General features: G+C 35.9%; 1 long non-coding RNA gene across 1 annotated transcript; it reads left to right on the plus strand.

Annotated features, from left to right (window-relative positions):
* Positions 1-898: 898 nt before the first annotated feature.
* Positions 899-1,485, plus strand: LOC124452545. Its single transcript, XR_006950798.1, has 2 exons — positions 899-983; positions 1,068-1,485. It is a non-coding gene; the product is annotated as an uncharacterized LOC124452545 (long non-coding RNA).
* Positions 1,486-9,532: the final 8,047 nt, after the last annotated feature.

The raw sequence follows: 9,532 nt of genomic DNA on the forward strand, positions 1-9,532 counted from the left end.
AAGGCTTTGTTTGTTAAAGAACCGGAATTCTTAACTTAAATATATAAGATTATATTACGCGCATTCGTGTCATCCGACTTTATCGATGATTTTCTATCATTTATTTTTGTGCCACCTCAGATTTTGGATATATTTTAGACAATATAAATATCTATATTCTGGCCAAGTTTAAAAAAATTCTACCGTGTAGTTTTTTATTTATAGGCCTTTGTTTGTTTTATAACCGGAATTCTAAACGTAATTATATAAGATCATATTACATGCATTCGTGTCATCCGACTTTGTCGATGATTTTCTATCATTTATTTTTTGTGCCACCTCAGATTTTGGATATGTCATAGACAATAAGAATATCTACAATATGGCCAAGTTTAAAAATTCTACCGTGTAGTTTTCTATTTATAAGGCTTTGTTTGTTAAAGAACCGGAATTCTTAACTTAAATATATAAGATTATATTACGCGCATTCGTGTCATCCGACTTTGTCGATGATTTTCTATCATTTATTTTTTTGTGCCACCTCCAGATTTTGGATATATTTTAGACAATATAATTATCTATATTCTGGCCAAGTTAAAAAAATTCTACCGTGTAGTTTTTAAATTATAGGCTATTTAAGAGAAATGGAAAGTACACTGTAATATAAATCTTAGTGTTTTCTTCAATTTCTTGACTTTTATACATTTTTTGTGATGTTTAAGGACTGTAAAATAGTAATAAACAGTTAAGAATTATTTTTTACTTTTGTATTTGATGGAAAACGTGTTTTAAAGACGATTTTTTGATTCATCATTTTGAATGATAAATTTTAGTTGAATGTGGTGATGAATGTTGTGATGAATGTTGTGTTGAATGTGGTGCCCAATGTGGTGCCAATTTCACGGTAGTTACATATATCCCTTTGATATTTGAAACATTATGTAGAAACTAGAGAGTCAACAAAAAACGATGTACGTGTTGTTTGAGTTTGTCGTCAAAAGCAGGTATGTATTCTCCTTCTTTTCTTATTTATTTTTATTATATTAACTTTTTTCTATTTTGACTGTAATCAATTTTTGACTTTTAAGTTAAGCATCTGAATTAAGAAACTACAACCATGCTTTGAGAGTGTATAATGAAAGATGTTTGCAAGCAGAATACAGGAAATGGATAGGCATTATGACCAAGTTGTGCTAAGCTTTAAGTGCTACCCATTCAAGTTTACTTCTTCTAAATACAACACAATCATTGAAGCACTTATGACTGTTTGCCTGTTTCCTTGGAAATTTATTTAATGTTGAGATGGTAAATGTAGACATTTGTGTGATATTGTGCCAAGAGTTTTGACATGGACAAACAAAATAGTTGGCAAGGGCAGCAGAAAAGTCCAAATTTAAACACCTGTAATGAAAAAACTGAAAGCATTTGTTGCATCCAAGCCAATCTTCACCATCATTGTCTTTGCATATTTTGGAAACACTAGTATTTCCTCTACAGCAAAACAAACAAAGGAATTTAAAATGAATTTAAGTTTCTCATGCACTATATAATGCGTTAAAGACTGGTTAAAACATACTCATGATTGTCATCATAGCAAGAGCTGAATATGGGTGATATTAATTTCTCTTTCTCTAATTCCATTTTAAAATTTCTGTTTAATCTTGAATTTTCACAAATACACCTTGGAAACTGTGGAAAAGAAATTGTTCAAATTGTAGAATACCGAGACAATAACAGAAACAATTCCAGTTCAAGACTGACTTTATTAACGTTAGTAGCAATATTTATAATGTAAGACATTAGGCGTTAACTATGACTAAAGGAAGCATTTTATATAAAATATGTATATAAAATATGTAATATGTATATGTACAATGTAATGGAAGGGTGTATTGGACAGGAAGATTATTTAAAGCGTATGTTATTTTTGACAGCTCAAAGAGAACTATTTTACACAGCTGTTTTGAGCAGATGTTCGCTGCAAAATTAACCTACATAAATAACCAGCAACAAATATTTTTATATATTTATATACATTGTGATTTGTGGACATGATTTGCATTGTGCAGAAATCTAATGCAATAACTACAAGAAATGACCAATGGGTAAATTAATAGAATAAATTGTTAAATGTCTGTGGGAGTGCTCACTTACCAGGCAATTGATTACACCACATTTTAAGCTGTCCTGCTGTGTGAAAATTAATGGTTCCATACATGGCCAATATCAAGAATGCCGACCAGTTTTTATGTCAGCAATTTCACTAAAAAATTCATTTGTAGTACTGTAACAATCGAAGGAGAGCTTGAATACTGACAAGTTGTCATGCTAATGCATTTTATGTAAGGATTGTTACGGGCCTTTACGGCGTGACTTAAGATATTCAGAACGGATTCCAGCTGGATAAACCACAAAAAAGCAAGTCATACAAATTTTTGAACTGTTATTTTTTATTAAATGTTGCTTTCGCTGTCTTATAATCACTAATCACTATTATTATTACTGATGCATAAAATCTCTCTGAACTGGCTTTCACAAGTTATATACCTAAATATGGAATTTTGAACTATAGCTATAAATTTAAATGTATGAAATTACGATGACGCTAAATGATAACATAAAACATTGTCTTATTAAGAGTGCGTGTTAATTGTATTCTAAGGCAGTCATGAATCCCATCTGGAATCTCGTGATACATCGAATCATAAATAACATAAAAAAATGTGAAAAAAGTTCTTCAATTTTCTTCGCTCGATGCAGCTAAAATCAAATCTGGATATTTTTTGGTATGGTGGTTTAATACAACGAAATGCATATAACATGCATTTACGTAATAAATTGGACGTCTGTCTCTGTGCGATCAAAAGAAGTCCTTTGAAGCCAAAAAGTGTACTGTTTAATCGCAAAATTATTCGAGAAGTGAAGTTACTTTCTAGATTGAATCATGAAAATATTGTTAAATAAAATGAAATTTACTGTGAAAAATGTATCACAATTTTATAACACAAGGTTTGAAAGCGAGGTTCATGGCTCATTAAATGTTATCTTTGAAGAAACTATTATAAAAAAGTAGATAACCCCTTTTTTCCTTAAAGCCCATGGATGCTTTCGTTCATGATGAGAGAATTATATTGAATAAGGAGGCTCTTGCACATCACGAGAGAGCTATGAGAAAGTTACATTGTTACAAAAGAGTTTGCTTTGTTATAAATTAAGCAGGCAGAAGTTATTTGAACGTTTGTAGTATCCTTGGATGTTCTAGTTTGTTTTATGAGATAAACAAAAAGATAAAATTCGAAAGCAAAAAACCCGTTTTCGGGCCATGTTTCCCGAAATATGTTTCTTCTTATATGTAAGGCACTAGAACGCCGCATGTTAACGTTTCGGTAGGAGATTTCGGCCCCTCCACGCTATCCTACTTGGGAGATGCCAATAGCAATCTTCCGCTCATCAGACCTGAGGTCATTATATCAATTATAATTCAAAAAGGCAGAAGCTGTTTGAACTTTTGAAGTATTCTTGGACGTTCTGGGTTTCTTTTATGAGAAGAATTCTTGTAAAGAAAAAGACAAATTTTGAAAACCAAAGAATCCCGTTTTCGGTCCATGCCTCCCGATACCCCGAGATAGTTGATCACTAGAGCGTCGCATGTTAACTAAGGGAACCACATAATCCTTGTTTGTTTTCCATGAAACATATGGATGGTTTGCTCGTGATACATGAGAAACAGTAAATAGGAGAGTTAAATCAGAAAGATATAAACCGATAAAATTGGTATAAAACATGTTTAAGGTTGTCTTTATTTATAAGTGTCAGACAGGGTCATAAGAAGTTAATTGAAACATTGCTTGGTTTGTTTTATGAGAAGAAAACAAAAAGATAAAATTCGAAAGCAAAAAACTCCGTTTTCGGTCCATGCTTCCCGATACCTTCTTAAGCGCAAGGCACTAGAACGCCGCATGTTAACGTTTCGGTAGGAGATTTCGGCCCCTCCACTTGGGAGATGCCAATAGCAAGCTTCCGCCCATCAGACCCTGAGATCACCTGCGATAGGCTTTGCTCAGGGTACGCAGGGAGAGTGCGGTCGCCACCGAAGTGAGGGCCCCTAAGCCACTGCATACTATATCGCACCCAGCTTCTACTGCTACTTCACATCTACTATATGAAGTTTTAGCTTTATATATGTACCAAAATTTAAAGGCGTACGAAAGTTGTGGGATGATTGTTATCGTTACTGCGCATGCCCAGATGATTTGTTCTAAAACGTGTGATAATTTGCGACTAAGTGAGTTAATTGACACAAATGTAGTGCAAGTACATATAGTTGGTCGTTGTCTTGACTATGAACAATTACTCGAGTGGACAGCGCATGCTCGAGCGCATGCGCAGACGATTTCTCTATTAAATTGTTACTAAGCATGCTATTTACTTCAAAATTGGTGCTAGTAGATGCAGTTGGTCGTTGCCATGACCATGAACTTGGGTAGCTGGTCAAGTTGACTGCGCATTCTCAATCAGACTGGGCATGCGCAGATTATTTGTCTTAAAACTTGCGACTGAGCGAGCTAATTTCTCCAAAATCGGTACTAGTACATCGAGTTGGTCGTCAACATGAGCTTGCAGAGTTTGTGGAGTTGACAACGCATGCTCAGATTCTCAATTAATTTGTGACAGAGCGAGCTCTGAAATTGGTGCTTGTAGATGCGCTGAGCAAGTTTTCCATCATATATTTTTGGAATGCTCTTTGTCTACTTAAGCTTGTTTTTACAAATGCATGTGAAACTCGTCAACACTTTGTTACGGCACTCGTAATATCCGTGACAACGTTAAAAATGTTTTTATTTTTCTCTACAACTTTATACCTGCATATTGCATGTCATATCCAAGCTTTCCTTTAATTTGACGGGAAATGGTTTTTATTCACTCTTACATCTTCTGCCTTTATAATTAGTGATCTGTATTTCTAAACTAATATTTACAAATGCCCCAAGAGAATCTTTTTATTTTATTGGCTCTCTTCTACAAATACAATACCATGTCCGACTATTTGATTGCACGAATTTTGTAATTTGATCACGTTTTTTTGACACGTGTGTTTACCATGGGAAAGATGGATTGCTTAAATGTACCTAGTTGTTTAGACTAGTTGGATCCATAGTTATCCTGAAATGTATACTCTTGTGAAACACCAATGAGCATACGTAGTGTGTCTTCTATAACCTCTATTCTTGTTCTCCACTTCATCATCTATCCATATTTGTTCTTTTTTAGTTCTCAGCTCAACACGACCCTTGTCTGAAGTTCCTAAAACCTTGATCTACCCAAGAAAGATCTCTCGTGGTAACATGTTAGGTATGGCTAGTGGTTGGTCATCGTCATTGAGCCTTGTGACACTAGTTCAGTAGACGTTAATTGTCCTGAAGACGTTGAGGAGGTTGCTAGTAAAGCGTCGCCTAAACCAGAAGTTAGTTTTCATGGTATGCTAACTGATTACGCAAACGTTGTTAGGAAGAATTTCACATGAAATGGTTATGGTCTCCTTCCATCGTCTTCTTAGAAGGTTTCATGTTCATCCTGTATCTTTCACCAATGTTACAAATACTTACTTTTTATGTTTTTTGAAATTGTCGTTTTTATGACTATTATTTTAGAGCATAGACATTGAAGAATCTTGTGGTAGTACAGGTATTTTCAACATTTTTTTGTTGAAAAATTCTCTAGTTTCAATTCTTCGAAATTTCTCATCTTAATTTTCATCTTTACTTTAGAATCCTTTCGGTACGAGAAATCGTCGGGATTTGAGGTACTTTATACGATATATTGAATTTAAGTTTTATAGCGTTAATAATAACGCTATATCGCGTTAATAATAACGCTCTCATCTGTTCATCGTAACTTTGCTATAATTCTATGGATAAATTATGTTTTTGTATATAACAGATTATTGATGATCCTACTTCACCTGAAGGTGTTCAGCAAGAACGACGTATGAAGTTACTGTCGTTAATTAACAATATAGCCCTTGATAAAGGGTTGGATGGTCAAAATTATAAATGTGATGGTTGTTCCAGACCAATTGGAATGAGTATGATCAATGAATTCTCGACTTGTTATTTCCTAATAACTCATATATATTTATTTTCAAATTTCTTAGCTTATTAAATGTTATCTTTGTAGAAACTATTATAACATAATCCCTTTTTTCCGTGAAGCCCATGGATGCGTTCGTTCATGATGAAAGAGTCATATTGTATAAGGAGACTCTCGTTCATCACGAGAGAGTTATGAGAAAAATACGTTGTAAAAGGTAATAAGTAAAAAACGTATAAACATGCTTAGTGTTTGTTTAAGTTATAGTTCAAAAAGTCAGAAGTTGCAGCATGTTTTAAAGATAAAATTTCTAAAAGTTTTTGTGCTTGGCATTGATATTTTATATAATCGCCATTGTGGTTGTCAAATCCGGGTGGGCGAAAAAAATTTCATTTTATGAGCCCGCGTCTTTCCGCTGACTTTGACAACCAAAATCCGCCATGTTTTTGACCACGCGGCCGCGCGCTAAAAATTTATAGTAATTTGGTTGGCGTTTCCCCTCCAGGTCTTATAGAACTCAATGGAAGCCATGAACTATTTTTTCTATTAATTACATTTCTATTCTATGTATTCCTGATTTCTGATTATAATGAATCACTCAAATATCAACAGGTTATGGGCCCAGGACGTAGAAGGTCAGTATTTGAGTGAAAAGTCATTGCAATAAAAAATAAAAAAGGTTATATAGTCGAAATTTTAAGCATGGCCACGTCGGATATGTCGAATGCGTTAAGGTTCGCGAAACTGAACGGCAGTAATTAGCTACCGCTCATGGGTTTTCAACATGAAGCTGTATTTGGAAAGTCTGGATCTTTTCGAGCATGCGGTGGGAACAGCTGAATTTCCAAATGAGGATGCTAGTGCTGAAACGCGAAGAAAGTTTAACTCGGCTGCGAAGAAAGCGTGGACGTACATTTGTTTGGCCATCGAGCCCGAGCAACAGATCCACGTGCGAGATACGAAAACTGCCAAGGAGGCATGGGATGCAATTAGAAATCAATTCGCACGAGAATCACTTCTTCAGAAGGTGACACTACGCCAATAGTATTATTCCTGTAAATACCATGTTGGAGATAGTGTGCTTGAACACATCAGCCATCTCAAATCGCTGCATGAGCAACTCAAGGAAATGGGAGTCAGCGTGGATGACAAAGAATTGGCTATGACGCTGTTAGCTAGCTTACCTGAGCAATACAAACCATTAATAACAGCCTTAGATGCCATGGGAGAAACAGAGATCTCTTTTGAAAAAGTAAAGAACTTAATTCTGAATGATGTGGACCGTACTAATGATTTGAAGAATACTAAGGAAGATGCATATTCTGCTCATAGAGGAAATTTTATTCGTGGTAGGAATCGTGGTGATAAAAATAATAAACAAGGGAAGAACGATGGAAGCAACAGAAAACCTTTTCAAGGAAAATGTCACAATTGTCAAGAGAAAGGACACTATGCTCGTGGCTGTCCAAACAAGAAAACTAAGAATGGTGCAAACTGAAACACTCAAGCGCATTGTGCCGAAGGACAAGATGACGAAGTGCATGAGGATGAAGCCTTGATAAGCAATGGGTCTGAACTTATTGGAAGATCAGATTGGATCATAGATTATGGTGCTACCCAGCATATGTCATATGAAAGAGAAGCACTGATGGATTATGTGACATTCAAGCAACCCTCGGTGGTGAATCTCGGTGATAATAGATCAATCTTGGCATATGGAAAAGGTACCTATCATTTGAAAGCAATACTTGATGATCACGTTCAGAACATATCATTACGCAACGTATTGTACTTACCAGAATTGGACAAGAATCTACTATCAGTCTATGCCACGATAAAACTTGGAGCTACTGTTATGTTTGAAGGTAACAAGTGTAAGATATCTCGTAATTCCAAACTTCTAGCTGTTGGGGACATACAAGGAAAATTGTACAAATTAAGGATTGGACATGAACATGTGAACATTGCAAAGGACGCATCAAATTCAAGCTTGCATTTATGGCACTGCAGATTTGGGCACTTGGGAATGAGCAATGTTCGTAAATTGTTAAATGGAGATTTGGTTAAAGGAATGAGTGATGTAAATGAAAATATCTCATTCTGCGAGGGATGTATGATGGGGAAACAACATCGGTGTTCTTATCCGAAAGATGACCATTACCGTGCCAATCAACCGTTTGAGCTTGTACACAGTGATGTGTGTGGTCCCATGTCTGTAAACTCTTTTGGTGGATCGCGCTACTACATCACATTCATCGACGACTATTCAAGGTATACGTACATCTACTTCATAAAGAAGAAAAGCGAAGTTTTAGAGAAATTCAAGGAATTTCATAGTCATGTTCGCAACATTACTGGCAAACCTATCAAGACCCTACGATCTGATAACGGTGGGGAATATTGCTCACAGGAATTTAAAGATTTCCTGAAGAAAAATGGTATCATCCATCAGTTAAGTGTACCTCTTAATCCGGCGCAAAACGGCATTGCAGAAAGAATGAACCGTACCATTGTTGAATCTGCTCGTTCTATGCTGTCTCATTCACATTTGCCAAACGAATTTTGGGCTGAGGCTGTAAATACGTCCGTCTATTTACGTCATCGAAGTCCTACAACATCAGTAAAGGATATGACTCCACACGAATGTCTATATGGAAGAAAACCGGATGTAGCTAATCTACGAGTATTTGGTTGTGTGAGCTATGTACATATTCCAGAGAACCAGCGTAAGAAGTTAGATCCAAAATCCTGGAAATTACTTTTTGTGGGATACCCTGACGGAACAAAGGGGTACAAGTTTTATGACCCTATTGGATTGAAATTCATCCGTAGCCGTGATGCAATGTTTGTGGAAACACAGTTCCATGACTTTGGTGAAGACAAAAGACCATTGACTGCATTTGATCAAAAGAAAGAGCAAAATGTTCCGCTGATTATCAAAGAAACCCCAACGCAAGGAGGTAAAGATTTTGATTTGAATCCAATTATCGAAAACGTCAACATGGATGCAGAAATCAACGATAACGAGCCAGTGGGAGTAACGTACGAGGAGAGATTTATGAATGAAGTACAAAACATTGGTGAAAGGAGACAAAGAAGACCTCCCCAAAGGTTTGATGAAGAATGCTACATCGCCAATGATTTAACTGCGGAAATCAACGAACCAGCAAACATCAACGAAGCCTATTCTGGAGAACATGGACATGACTGGAGAAAAGCAACCGACTCCGAATTTCATTCACTTATCGAGAACGATACTTGGGAACTTGTCCCATTACCAGATAATAGGAATATTGTTGGAAGCCGATGGGTTTTCAAGGTGAAGAGAGACGAAAATGGAGAAATACAGAGATATAAAGCTCGCCTAGTTGCACAAGGCTATTCACAAGCTGAAGGTGTCGACTACCATGAAGTATTTTCACCCGTCAAACGAAATACAACTGTTCGATCGTTGTTAGCTTTA

The sequence above is a fragment of the Xenia sp. Carnegie-2017 genome, unplaced genomic scaffold (genome assembly GCF_021976095.1).
Source record: "Xenia sp. Carnegie-2017 unplaced genomic scaffold, XeniaSp_v1 HiC_scaffold_25, whole genome shotgun sequence".
Classification (NCBI taxonomy): domain Eukaryota; kingdom Metazoa; phylum Cnidaria; class Anthozoa; order Malacalcyonacea; family Xeniidae; genus Xenia; species Xenia sp. Carnegie-2017.